Source organism: Anser anser (assembly GCF_964211835.1).
Source record: "Anser anser genome assembly, chromosome: 1".
Taxonomy (NCBI): Eukaryota; Metazoa; Chordata; class Aves; order Anseriformes; family Anatidae; genus Anser; species Anser anser.
This window is the reverse complement of record NC_139720.1, coordinates 132,651,135-132,666,340: the sequence shown is the minus strand read 5'-3', so window position 1 is coordinate 132,666,340 and position 15,206 is coordinate 132,651,135. Positions and strand designations below refer to the sequence as shown.

At 37.8% G+C, this 15,206-nt stretch overlaps 1 long non-coding RNA gene across 1 annotated transcript in view; it reads right to left on the bottom strand.

The window, feature by feature from the left end:
• LOC310900908 overlaps positions 1-15,206 on the bottom strand; it is a 57,447-nt gene that overhangs the window by 8,819 nt on the left and 33,422 nt on the right. The gene's annotated exons all lie outside the window — the stretch shown is intronic.

Sequence of the window (15,206 nt, the reverse complement as noted above, 5' to 3'; positions counted from 1 at the left end):
AAATGTCACTGCATATTTAAATGTAACTGTGATTAATTTGCTCATGAAGAACACAAAATGTTGAGCTATGTTTTCTTTACCCACTCATCCCTTTTCCTCAGGCTCTGCACAAACCCACTTGACAAGCCCCACGCTGCAAACATTTCCAGAAAAAAAAAAAAAAAAGAAAAAAGAAAAAAGAAGTCCTGCACATACCCAAAACAACAGCACTTACTCATCTTCTAGATTAAAATGAGAAAAATTATCATTAGGTAAGGTAAAAGAGTAAAACTTTAGCAAAATAATTAAGACTGAACTACATGAACTACTTCATTCTGCTCCTAACAAAGATGAAGGAAAAAATAAATAAATTTCCTTGTCCTTTCATAACAAGAAAGCTGTTTTAGCTAGCTCTTTACAGCGACTCACAGAGAAAGTTCCACAAGATCAAGTATACTTTGAGAAATACGTGTCTGCTTACAGAAAATGAACATAATATATTTGTACCTTCACCCCAAGTAATAATTACCAGAACTCTCCACAGTTAAATACATATTCCTAACCCAAATAATTCAGTATTTTTGAAAACAAAGAATATCTGTTATACAATGAAATAAAAACAGCAACCATGATTGACAACACTCATCAGCATCTGTCTCCAATGGTATCAGTTAAGCTTTTCTCATGCACTTCAGTCTTGGGTGTCTATGCCAGTGCTGTGACAACAACACAGTCCCTCCAATATGGACGAAAAGCCTGATGTACCATATGCTTAAAAGAGAGAATGCCTGGACTGAAAATTATTATTATTACAGAAGATTAGACAAACATACATTCACAGTGTATCATTTTGCACTTGGAGAAGACTGAAGCATGGTTATTAATGGATTTGATTTCTTTCTCAGCATTCAGGAATCATTAGTTATCTTTTGGCCATCTGGTCTAATTTTTAATTCTTTTTTTTTTTGAGATGGGCAGGCATACTGTGTGCTTATAGCAACCATCTCTTTTTTATTAGTATAGGCAGTATCTGTCTAAATGACAGTGCACGGGTTGAAAGCATTTGTCCAAAAATCTAACATGAGAGCAAGCAACAACCCCGATTAAAATGTTGCATTTGTTTTGCTCTGTCACAAAATGCTCGGATAAAAGGAATATGAAAGTGAGTGCTCGTCTAAACTGCATGTTCAGCTACATTTGGTAGAGAGTTTTGTGAGCTGCAGAGCAGTCTGGTCTGGATTTCTTGTTTCATTTCATGTTCCCTCTGTGAATAAATTCAAAATTACAAGAAGGGAATAGATTTTAACACACTTCAGTCTGTGTGTAGTACGAGGATGAAGGCTGTCACCTGTTCATGAGCAGCATGTGCAGAAATATGGGCTGACAGGCCAAAGAGAGCCCAGGAGACATCAGCAGTTGAGCTACAAACTCTATTCCAGTAATCCAGGATACCGAGTAATGTGCACGTTAGTTTAGGAATCATTTATATCTCCTTTTCTGTTTCAAGTAGTCTAAGCTGCAGGACCTGCTAACACATCTAAAGAATGACTCTTCCCTTCTTTTCTTCATTTCAGTCTCCTTGTCAACCTGTGTTCTCAGTACTTTAGATTTCCAACTTCTCTAGGTCTTCTTTGTTTGCCAGTTCTCTCTCCATTTCTCCATTCTTACCCAGCATTTTCTTTAAGATTTTGTTCTACCAGTTATTAGCCCTCTTCTTGCTTCAAATCACCTTTCTTCCCTGCTGCTATGAGGATGCTTTCACCTCATGATGCAGTGTTATCCAGATGCACGTGAGCAGGCTCTGGACAGGTCAGCCTGTGTCTAGATGTATTACCATGCATTACCAGAGTTTGTTTTATCTGCTAGCTACACCCCAGCAAACTGTTTGTATAGCTCTGCTGCTGGTAGTTTCCACGCTTGATGTTTTGATGTTTCAGGCTGTTCATGCTGAACGGACCTGCCTCAAGCGATCAGACCAGGGATCATTCACGTATCTTCTTGAAACACTAAACCCTCCCAAATCACCCAGGCTTAAAAAAACTGCAAGAGTACAATGCAGGCTGAAGTCACAGAATCAATACAAAATACATGGGCATCCTTTCCTGTACATCTTACTCTCTACAATACCAGTAGTTCGATACTGGTAACTAGCAGGCTGTATTCATCACAACCACTTTTTGCTCAGTATATGCATTTACAAGGGCACGAGCCTGACAGCTGGATGTCTCTTCACCTTTCGGCAGAGCCCAGCAGTTGGCTAGGATGTGCTGCTGGTATCTTGCCTTGGGAGATGTGGTCAAGGGGGTCATGGGGAGGTGGGAAAGGGACTGCTGTGCCCCTATCCACTGAAGGAAGCCCATGGAGTACCACCACCTCCCAGGCTCTAGAATGATGTTTCCAGCCCCAGCTCCACTTCTGGCCCACCTCAGTGTCCCAAGGCCTGTATGAAGATAGCAAGCTGCTGCGAGAGGAGTCCAAGCTGAAATACACAGCTCCTTCACATAAAGCGTGAACACTTGCCTTCATTTTCCACTTGCTCAGCAAAGCTACGTGCGTGTGAACCTGGCAGACACAGGAATGACTGGCCTGGAGCTGCTGGAAGCTCCTCACAAGCCCATGCATCAACAAATGGGTCTGGGAAATATCAGTAGGGCTGTATGGGATGGGAACCAGGGCAATCTCAATGGGTTTTCAAGGAGATGAAAGGAAGTTTACCAGCAGTGGTGAATAGTGGTGACAGAGACCTCTGTCTCTCTCTCCTGTCTGGAAGCCCACCCATCCAACAAAATATTCCCCTTTACTCCAACACAGGGACATCCCTCTCTTCCCTCTATTGCCAGACAGGCCTTTGCACCTTCAGTTGCCTGTCTTTACTCCACAAATGCATTAGATATCCTGACTCTTTAGGCAATCACATAGGTTACACAGCCCTGTGGCTTCACGTCTATGTACTCCTTTTCCCAGCAGCTCACCGAGTCCCCAGCCACCTACCCCTTTGGAGCCCCCTCACTTGGACCAAAAGTGCTGTTGGAGGAACCCAGCTTCTAAGATGCAGCATAACAACAAAGGTATTTGCAAATGGGTTTAAATCCACCTGGTCCTTTAATTAGTTCCTAGCACAGATATCCAGTGCAGCTGAGTGGATAGTGGGAAGCCGGAACCAAAGAATTCCTTTGCCCAATACGAGCACCAAACACAATATATCACCAAACCTCAGCTGTCTTAAAGGCTTCCCTTCCTAAACACATCCTGGGCCTCATAAAACAAAAAGAGTCATTAGACCATGGGCCTCACCTTAAGGAAGTCTACTATTGTCCTGTAATCTCTCTCTCTTTCTCTCTTTTTTTTTTTTTTCTTATCTCTGAGGAAAAAGCATGTCTAGAGAAACCCCTGCCTAAGTCAGTCCATGCAGCCCTATCTGCTTTACCCCTACATGTGCCTCCTGAAGAGTTAAACTGTAAACAAGCCAGCCAGCTCCCACTTCAGTAAAATTCAAAGAAAGCCTTTGTCAATCTGTATAGGGAATCTAAAGAGTGAGAGCAAAGAACATGGACTACAGTACTTAGAATAGAGAATGAAATGGTTCTCTCTGTCTCTTTTTTCTTTTTTTTTTTTTTTAAGAAAAGAGCAGTCCAGTTCTGACTACAGCAATATTTTTATTCTGAATATTATCATTCCTACTGCAAAGAAGGAGCAGATGGAATTTCTGCTCATGACTGTAAAGCAATTCAGCACACTCATTGCCTGGGTCAATACTGAATTCCTGAGCTTCAATGATATCGGTAAGTTAGGCTCTCTCTTCAAAACCGAGGTATTTCATGATGTGTGTAAAGCTGAATGTTTGAAATTAAGCATTCAACTGCAAAGAAGAGAGGGATTTTGGAATTTGGTTTGTGATTATAAGCACTTTTCTATTGGATGGTCAATTATCACACATCGCCTTCCAAGCAAAATAGATCACTAATCTTTTGGCACAAACATTTATCTTCATCCTAGCAATACTATGCCTAATAAGAAAAACAAACAAACAAACAAACAACTAGAACCTCTGTTACCAAATTATACAGAAGAAACAAGTACAAAGATTTAACAAAGATTGTCTTACTTAAGATTGTTCAAAATGACAAAAGTGGATATATAGTTAACATAAGCAATGTTTGACATTTCTAATCAATCTACACAATGAAAGTATGTTCTTTGTAAAAGGCTTCTTGAAATCTTCAAAAAGCAAGTTTATCATGCATGGAACAAGAAGCACAGGGGTTTAAATTGAAGCAAATAAGGTTCAGGTTAGATAGTAGGTACATGAAGCACTAATGAAAGATTGCCGAAGGAAGCTCAGAGACCCCCATCACTGTAATTCTCAAGAACAGGTTAGATAAATTTGGCAAGATTATATAGTATGTTCATTCAGCCTTCCATGGCTCAGGAAGGAAAAAATATTTTGTTCACTTCAGATCACTGAGCTGTGTTATCATAGCTGTGTATTAATTTTTAATCATACAGTTTGCTACTTAGCACTTAAGAAACATACAGTATCTATTTGCATTTATGCAGCTTCCTTACCTCATCTGACACATCAGAAAAGAACAAAAAAAAAAAAAAAGAAAAAAGAAAAAAAAAATCATCTCATTTAACAAATGTATGGCAAGCCAAAGATTCAGGAGTTTCAGCTCCCAGTGCCATACTCAATAATCAGATGTAATAGTCCTTCATAATGGGCAAAGCAGGACTAGGTTGGGTTCTGGAGGCATTAACTCAGAATTTCCTTCCTATGGTTGGTTTGTTTCAAACAAAATATCATTTAAAGAAAGCTTTATTTGTTTTGCCTATAGCAGCTGAACTTGCACAGCCATTCCCTCTGCCATCATCTTGACATCATAAAAGAAATATCAAGAGACTTCTACTGACAGCTTCATGAGCTGACTGTGATTATGCGACATGTCCCAAGGAATGGAGCAAGGAAATGGAGAATTCAGATTTTACAAGAAAACTTTGAGAAAAAAAAAAAAAACAAACAAAAAACCTCTTTAAGGGAATTGAGCAACGGTAGCATCTTAACTGATTCAAAATATATTATTCAGATTTTACAAAACACACTCATTAAACTGCCTGATATCAAGTAGTTATTAAGTAAAATATTTTCCTTTACCTATCCTATATTTCCAATTACTTTTTCTTAAAAAAAAAAAAAAGACAAGCAAAATTTGACATGCCTTGATTTTCATACAGAATTGCACTAGAAGCCCACCTAGCTGCATTTAAAAAAAAAAAGAAAAAAAGAAAGAAAACACCCCACTTTCAATGCATGAAGTTCTTGGGAATGATTTGGCATTTCAAGAATCATATTTGATAGATGAATTATGAGTTATGGTAAAGCATACTAGAAACAAAACAGATATCTGACAATGGATGGTGGAAAGGTAATGAACTTGCAGACAAAAAGCTTTGAAAGCGAAAATTAAAATAGTGAGAATTGAATAGCTATTGACAGGACAGATGGAAAGTTCAGCTATAAGATAAAGTGAACCTGAAATATTTAGACAAGTAATAGATGTGTGAATTGAAGGCATGGAAACAATCTTCCCTGCTTCACCAACAATGTCAGTTTAGAGTCCTTTGTGACTGTGTACATTCTAGGAGTACTTTCCTGAAGAGTAGTTTGCTGAACTGAATGCTGTATGGATAAAAAACTCAACGTTTAGTACATTATTAGAAAATTGAATTTCTTGGATCTGTCTCTTTGGCTACATTTGCCAGGAGTCATAATGCACTAGAAAAAATAATTTGAAAATTAAGGAACATTTAACTGACAATAACATAGTTTTCCATTTCATTTATAAAAATTTTAAGATATTTCTAGGTTTGCTGATGATTTTTTTTTTAATTTCATCATTATTATCATATACTACACATATTAACATGCACAATATATTGTTTTGTACACATGGTACTGTGCTATATGTTTCAACTCCTACCTTCAGGAGTTTTCTCTATAAGCACTAGGTAATGAGTTAATCCAAAATGTATCTGAACTTGCACATTTGAGATTTAAGAAAAAAAAATAATTACCTCTACTTTAAGCTGTATTTAATCTAAGAGTGACACTAGAGGATGTTCCTATGAGTACAGGAATGGTCTGAGTAGAAGCTGTGGTCCAAATCTCTACAAGGGCCATCTCAGACCTTACAAGTTTTGGCTCTTGGGCTACACCTGCCAAGGCTGAGTTAGGTACTTAGGGACAAAAGTAAAGAGGAAAAACTGATGCTCAGAAACAATATTCACACAGCCAACACACTGAATTTCTTAAGTCCCATTCATATATGGGTCCCTTGTTTGAAGCTCCAACAGCGACTGAGCTCCCCCAGAACATGCCTTTGAGCATGGGAATCTGGATTTATCCCTTAAAAATATTGTTATCATTGTAATAAAGACAGCAGTAGTGGTGCCTATCCCTTTGTACTGCAGGACATGGTTAGAACATTTCTCCATTTGAGCTGTTTTAAGACACATCTCACATTTTGCCAAGCAGCTGTAACCAGACATTCCTCAGCTGGGAGAGAGAGACAGACTGACCGATCAAACACTTTCCATCCCTCATGTGGACAAGGATAAAAGGCATGTATCGGGCAAGGGGACACCAAAGAAAAGAGCCCAGCGTGGTTCTGCAGCACAGAAGCAAGGGGATTAACCTTTGATGGGGAGGAGTTTTGAATCCCAATCCCACTTGCAGAAACTGTTTACATATTTTAATCTAATAATTTGCTAATTCAAAGCACACAAGCAGTCCCAAAGTGCAGAGAAAACCAATTAAATGAGTTGAATAGTGAGCACCAGAGCCCACGAACTACTTTACTTGCCTTTACTTGTTCTGTTTGACAATCTATTCTGGCATGTTTGCATATACAGATTATCTGACAACATGTAGGTGCTGGCTTGAATAAGCAGGAGTGAGACGATCAGAAAGACTTAACATATAAATATGTGGGGCCACTTTTCAGGAAATTATCCTGAGAAGGATTCTTCTCATGAGTCACTGAGACAGTAAGCTAGGAATTGCACACATGAAAATAAAGCACTCTAAAAGAACAAGAACAGATAAAGAACATCACTGCAAAATATTTCTCTTCACTTTTTTCTTCTTTCCCATGCCATCACTAATAGATGAACATATAAAGCTCTCGGCTCTCATAAATTTCAGCAAAGGCTGTATATTTTATCAAAAAGAACAATAAAAACAAAAATGTATTTCAATAGCATTCAGATATTCTAACCAATAAAGATTTGTACCAATACATATCCAAAATAGATCCTAGTGACTAAAAGCTGTATTACAGTTCATGCCAGTTTAGTCATAAGACAAGAAATGGAGATATCTGGGGGTAGTGGAAAGAAATTAATTGTTCACCTTGTTCCACAGACACGTGGAAGAAGAAATAGTTATAAAGTGTGTTTCTCCTCACTTTGTACTCTTATGAATAAACTGTGTCTGTGTTGGTCTCCTCCTTTACCACCACCAGTGGCAATCACAGCAATGATAACAGGTTAGAGAGCTCTTCAACCTTATGAACAGTGGCTCATGAAGAGGCAAGTGACCAGCTGAAGGGCAGAACAAAGGACGTGGTAATTCTGAAACCCAGTCTGTGATATATGGCATTTTCTTTGGCTCTAATGAGAAAGGGAGAACAAGAAACTAGCGTATCAGTTTGTCAGCATGATCCTCTAATAAACTTGACTGCATCTGATCTATAGCAGAATTTTGACCTAGCGTTGTGCTTTCTATCAGAAAGCCCCAAAGAAGCATGGAAGAAACATCAAACTCAAGTATGGAAACTTGAAGTCTGAGCTGAAACAATGCAAACTATTTTTCATAAAAGACAGTGGAGGAACCTACGAGGAAAGAAAACCAAGTGGCAGTGGAGAGCTGTTTCAGCAGCAGCAACAGGATACAGGCACCGAAATCCTGTATTTAAGAAAGAAAAACAGAAGTACTACAAAGACATGGCTAGAAGCCTAGAGCAGCAGATCCCAGTTTTTTGGTAAACTGTTTCACCTCAGCGAGGCTCTGAAAGCTGTAGGATCCTATCCCTTGCATCTCCCTTTTTTATCCAGCACTCCTGTGCGGCTGCCTCTCCTTCATCAGCCATTACCTGAACGACCCTGATAGCCTTCTTTGACCTTCCACACTCCCTATGCTATGGTTGCAGCCAACTCTTCATCAGTCTCATGGTCAGAAGCACTGAAACAGCTTACGCACTTGCTGAACTTATCCCAAGCCATGTGGGTAGCTCTGCATCACATTTTTCAGCAGTGCCAGTTTCCTCAGCAGTGAGATTGCTATTTCAACTTGCGCACAAGACTGAATCAGGTACACCACTGTATTCAGCACATGGATAAGCACATTTTCATGTCAAAATGACTGAGAAAACTAGTTTCATTTGCTTGATTTAAAGTGTAAGCAGGTCTTGTAACCGTGTCACAGCAATTTTGTGTAGAAATGTATGCTGATACCTGATTATGAAGTTAATAGGATTTTCTCAGAGTTGTTCAACTCATAGATTCAATATATAAATTTTCTGTTGTCTGCATTACTGAGGGTAATAAATTATCACAATCATTTTCCTATTGTGTAAAATCTTCCCTTCCTCCCTACCCCCGGGACACTTTACTTAACATATCAATTGATTGCTCATATATGGTCTGTAACTAGAAAACCCTCCCAAGGCCAAAGCAGAAAGAGGGAAACCAGACGGCATTGAATTTTAAAAGACCTATATATATGTATGTGTATGGTTCTGCTTAGTGAGACCTTCAAAACAACAACTTGCTAAAATGAGTTCTTTTTATAATGTAACACCTGATAATACATCCAGTCAAATGCCTGCTGATGGCTACAGTCAAACATTGAAATGTAAGACCTGGAGTCTTGTCTCACAGGCTCCAGGCTTAATTCTGCTATAGAACGCATTGGATAATTTGGTACCTGTAGCTCTTGACACCTCAGTTTTCCAATCTGTAAAACTGATACTTAGATCTAGCTAATGTGAAGTATTTTGAGGTCTAGCGATGCACATGCCATGGAAAAGCTCATATTACCTTGCACTAATTTTAAATGGGAAGTGTATCTAACTCACTAGTTCTCTGTAATTCTCTGTGGTGGGTTCGTTGGTTGGTTGGATGCTATTTTGGTTTGGAGGTGTGGAGTACCAGGGTCAACAGTAGACGTGGGATGTCTAAGACCTGACCTGGTAGGAAGCAGCCACAGGCCCTAAAGAGAGATTTTATGTGATGCAAGCAATGAAACCAGTTTCAGTTTACATGTATGTAAGGTTGCCCTACCCGTGCATGAAAAGCAGGTTATATCAGATTTTCTGAGCAAAGTAGGGATTAACTGCACAGACCCTAGCTCACCGTGCACACTGTGGAGGTGCAAGCAGGGGCTGATTGTGGCTTCACAACTCTTAAGACGAGGACTGCTAAGTGTTGTTTCCCACTTCACCCTTTCCCTTTGGGTTGTCCCTGACTGCAGTCCACAATAGTCAAGGGAAGGAATAACAAGGAAACTTCCATGGAGGGAATGTGTTTTACATAAATGCTTCCATAGGCCTGACTACTGTTTCCTGAGAAAGGAAACTCCATTCATCAAGTTTGTAATAAACTGACATCTCATCAGCAGGGGAAACAAGAGGAAGGCACTTGTGAAGGCAGAAATCTGTCCCTTTACATATATGAACTGTTTTCCTTTGCATGCCTAATCTGTGAGGTGACTACAGTTTTACCCACTAGTGCTATAATACTCACATGGGAAACATTAAGTTAAATATTACAAAATTAAAGTGTAAAAGTTATTGGAAACTAGAGCTGAGCAAAATATTAGAATTTTCATCCTGGGGGAAATTCTAATATTTCAACGTTTGTTTTCTTCCAAAATTAGGATGGAAATGTTAAAATACCTCTTTTTTTCCTAGAATGAACATGTTCTCAGCCACTTTGACATTAAACTGAATTTGACAAAGGTGTTACAACATCTCCTGGGAATTGTTGTTAAGGTACCTTGTACTTAGGATTGTGTTAACAAGCGATATTTTAGTTGGGTTATTGAAACAAAACCTTAAAGAATGACTGGGGTCAGGCAGAACATTTATTTCATCCTTTTCTTTCTTCAGGTTATTTAACCCTTTCATTTCCTTTAGGAAGGAAAAAAAATGTTCTACTCTGAAAGAGAAACAAGTTTCAAAATAGAAAAGTCAAACCATTCCATTTTTAAGGCATTCAATAAAGCGTTCTGGATTTTGCGTCTAATCCTTAAAATGTGACTTTTTGTTTAAACTTCAAAATGAGAAAATTAATCTTGGTTCTCATGTTGTTCCCTAAACTCATCATTAATATGGATTAGTTCAGTAAATAGTTTCAACTCAATTCCGTAACTGAATTTTATCAAGCATATCAAGAAAAAAATAATCACAGAAAAAATCCATCTCTGCTTTTATCGTCTTCGTTCTTCATAAGTTTCCTGGTTTGACTACATGACTCCATACTTGATTTTCACTCTAGAAAGTTGAAATGACCTTGCCCCTTTCAACACTAGCAAGCAGCATCCTGAGAGCTTATTATTTTTGTCTCTTTGAGAGGAATATTTCTTTTATCCTGACATTGTGTCGCTGGATGCTGCATCCTGGGTAGATCACTGTTCTCCTAAGAGCATTGCTGGTATGTTGGCTACAGTCTGTTGACTTCCTGAGTGGAGGAAGTAAGAGAAGAATGGAAAAATCTCAGAAAAATGTCCTAATAGAGGTGAAAAGGTATCTCAGTGCAATTAAATGCACACCAAGGCACGTGAGAAGCAAAAAGAGGGGTCCCCACTGTTCAGATTCTCTGTGCAGATTTAATCAGACTAGAATTTTTGCACTTACAGATCATTCATTGATCTTCTGATGTTAGTTTATTTGGCTGGTATTTTCGAGACATCTGAGGTCTCAGGCCCTATTTAATAATAAAAAATAAAAAAAATAAAAAAAAAAAGGTCCTGAGACCTCAGATGTTTATATATACACTTTTTTTTTTTTTAAATCCCTGTTCATATTTTTGCTGTTCTCATACAAAGGCTAAAGGTTACAGTTTTAGTTTAAGCATAATATTTTCATGGTTCATAAGAAAATCTGTATTAGTTTACATTTTTGGCAACTTTCATTATACCCTAGTGATTCCTAGAAGTCCTTGTACTTTCCTGCTGGTGAGAGATACTTTCCATAAAATAACACAGTATAAAAATAGCAATTATTAACTCACTGTGATGTATTTTGTTAAGGTGTGGAGAGCATATTCAAAGGACTATATTTATTTGGTGTCCAGTTTTGTGTCCATATTTTCCCATTTAAAATTACTAAATTGCAAAATGTACATTTTAACCGGTATTAGAAGTTTGACTAATGAAAAAGACAGGAGTTAATCCTAGTGAGTTGTTACATTTCCATAGCTCTCATGTCTTACAGGTTAGCTGAGAGAGGATTTTAGAGGGTCTGTGCACTGCAGAAGGGTTATATTTTGAAAATAAATTGATGTTATTTCAGAAACTCCAGTCCTCTACATTGATATTATCAAGGTTGGTACCCACATGAAGTATTTCTGAGTCTAATGAAAATGTATTTTCAGCATACTGATGCAAAAGTACTTTTAATATATTTTCTTCCAAAGGATCCCTGAGTTGTCACAAATGTGTAGATTCAGTAAATTCTAAATAATGTACATAGGAAGACAGGACCACACACATGCATAGTGCTGCTCACATGCAGGCACAAACAATACTGAACATATTGCCTACAGAAAGTCCAGTCTTGCTCTACTTACCAGTGTGATCCATGAAGCTTCTGAGCCTCTAAGACCATACAACCCTGGCAGTTTTCATCAAATTTCATCAACCTCCCCACATGTTTATCCTTAGACTTTTAATATAAAACACTACTAAATAGGGTACACTTCTACCAATCATCTATGGATCATTAACCATTGATCAATGAGTCTCTTTTTGAGGGTGGTGTGAGGTACAATCTGGAAGATGCCTAATACATGCATGAAAGATTCGTCCACCGGAAAAGGTTAGCCACTGATACAGTGAGGTTAAACTGATGAGTCAGTTTTCACCCAGACTCTTCAAGTTTAAGACTCTGATATTATGGGTGAAGCACAATGCAGCCTAAATTAAGGGAATTATTCCTCAAAGCTAACTTTTGGTTCTGCATCCCTGTGCTGACTGTAAGTACAGACACAGAAGAAAAACATTTAGAATCACAGAAACACAGAATTTTTTAGGTTGGAAAAGAACTCTAAGATCATCAAGTCCAACAGTTAATTTGTTCACAACAGGTGCCTATCTTTATGTCCTTGAATCACGCTGAGGATGAGTTGCTGCCATGAGCCTTCTTAGGCAAAAGGTGCTTCTTGCAAAAAAAATCTTTATGTCTTGTTGCATGGTACTTGTGCAGGACCATACATGTCCACATTCTGCGTGAATCTGTGGGAAGACTACAGCATTGTAGATGGGCTAGCAGTGCTATTTAATATTTATAAATGTATTTTTGTCTTTTTGTAGAATTCTCCTCTTTGGGTAGCTGGGCAATAAAAAAGCTTGTTACTGCTTTTATAATCTTGCAGGTATTATTTCTTCTACCAAGTCTCTTTTGAATGCCCATACCAAATCTACGTATTCTAAGATTGGAACCTATTAATGAATTTTCAGTATGCATTTAAAAACAAACAGAAAACAACAAAACACACAACTAAGAATGTTTACAATTTATGTCTGTCTACAACTCTTTTTGACTAGCAGAAGCCCACACTCACTCCTGAAACAAAAAGACATAACAGGAATAGATAGCTCTAGTAGCATGAGATGTGTATTTTACACATCTATACCCTAATAACGTTTTATATTGCACCAAATAAATGTTGAATGTTGATCAATTTTCTGTACCTATTTAGCTCAGAAAACTTTCTAATAATTTCTTAAACTGTTTGAAAAGATGTCTACCAAAAATGATCTCCAGAGACATCTAAAGTAACTTGTAACCTCAAAATAAAAAGCAAAACCATGAGCAAAAATATGGAGCAAAAGGCAATAGTGGTAAATTTTCACATAAAAATTTCACCCAGAGATTCAAAGCAAGTAGTATGATATCTATTTCACAGATGGAGAAAGGCATATGCAGGAAGAAGGAACATCAACCCAGACACTTACATTTTTTATTTCCTTTCCCCAGGCTTTCATCCTGGATGTGTACTTCAATTTGTAGCTGTAAACGCTATGTAACAGTGTACAGTAAAGTCAAATATTAATGCAGATTAAACAGTGCAAACAATGAAGATTATGAAAGGAAGCTCTACATTAAACTGTGCAAGAGAACACAGCAGGAGATAAGCTTTAAAGGAAGCTTTGATTATGAGCAGGATAACATTATGAGGAAAATTATAAGGCAAATGCTGTGAATTAACGCAGTACATTTAACAAGAGCTCTGAAAGGCTGCCCCTACCTTAGTATTTTCACCAGTGAGTGAAATAACAAAAACCAACCTCCATGCTTGGCAGAAAAACATCTCTTACCTTCCTACCAAAAGATTTTTACATGTTTCCTTAGTGATAGTAGTGGCACGTGTTCATCATAGACTATGCAATTTTCCTGAGTAAAAGCCCAGATAAAGTCAATAGCCTCATCATAGTGAAAAAGAATAAATAACGTAGGCCAAACACATACGCTAGAAGCTGTGCACTCCTATCCTACCACTGAAAACAGAGACCTTGCCACAGATTTTGAGAGAAGCAAATGCAGACCTGAGCAGTTTTAATTGGAACAATAAAAAATAATAAATAACTGATCTATTACTTCTTGTTATATTCACATGTTCTGCTTCACTACCCATATTCCAGGTTCCTGTCCCTTCACCTGAAATATTTCCACTGCTCTAACTTTTCTTCTCTTTCTTTCTAATTACTTTGTCTGGACATGCTGAACAAGTTATTCTTATCTATTGACTTCAGCCTATTAGGCAAATTCTGAACATGCTAAAACGACTCATGAAGATCAAGTTAGATAATCTGTCTGGTATAATATTTTTCAGCACACTTAGATTACACATCTAATCACAGACGTTATGATTTATTTTTTGAAATATATTCACTTTAATATGGTTTCCAAACTAAAATGTTTCTCCCCAAAAAGCATGTGCAATCTAATCTACTGATCTTTATGTCAAGCAACTTTGAGTACAAAATGAGTATTGTACATATTTTATATCATATCAGAACCAACTGGCCTGAAAATTTCTCCAGGGAGAAATGAGGGAAAAAATCCCCTGAAATAAAATAATTCTATGAATGTTGTACGATGCTTAATGAAGAAGCTTTTGCAATGATCTCATAACCTAGGTCATGTTATTTCTGAAATGATAAGCCTATACACTGAGCTTTACAAGCAGTAAAAATCTAAGCCAAAAGTATTAAATAGTCATCTCCAAAAGCTGAAATCCTGAATGAACCACTACAATACAAATCCACTTGCAGGACATCGGGAAGAATCTAGGATGTGTTTTGTTTTTCACACCTAGAGCTTAGATAGAAAATTCTACTGGGGTGAAGTGGGGGGAATGTCCAATCTATGCTTCATTTCACATAGACTTTCTATGCAATTACACATGAAAGTTTTTTATTTATTTATTTTCTTCACTTACTATTTTATTCCTGCAAAATGACCTTGCATGTCATAACATTTGGAAGAAAAAATAAAAGCCTGCCAATACTGGCTTTTAGCTATACCATGTGCTGCCTGAAGGATTCAGCATAGCTACTCCTTTCTGTTCACCTAAGGCAAAGTAACCTTGGGAAGCGAAAGTGGCCTTGGCAGCACCCACAGAAACTTCACCCAGGGACAGAGAGAGCAACCATAGCTCCCCAGACAAAAATTCAGCTTGGGAAAAGTAACAATCCAAAGCATCAATGAAAATGAGATACAACTATTGCTCTGCAATCCCGTTTCTAATTTCTAGATCAACCCAAACTGCCAATTCTTCCTCATTACTGAGCTGGAAAGTACTTCAGTCTCTCCTGAAACCCAGTTCTTCTGCTTTTCATTACAAATACGTTGCCTGCCTTGAAATTCAGTCTTCCTGTTATTTGCAGTTTTTTGGAGTTCTTTGTGGGTATTGCTTAGACTTAGTTTCCCCTTACTTTCAACCTT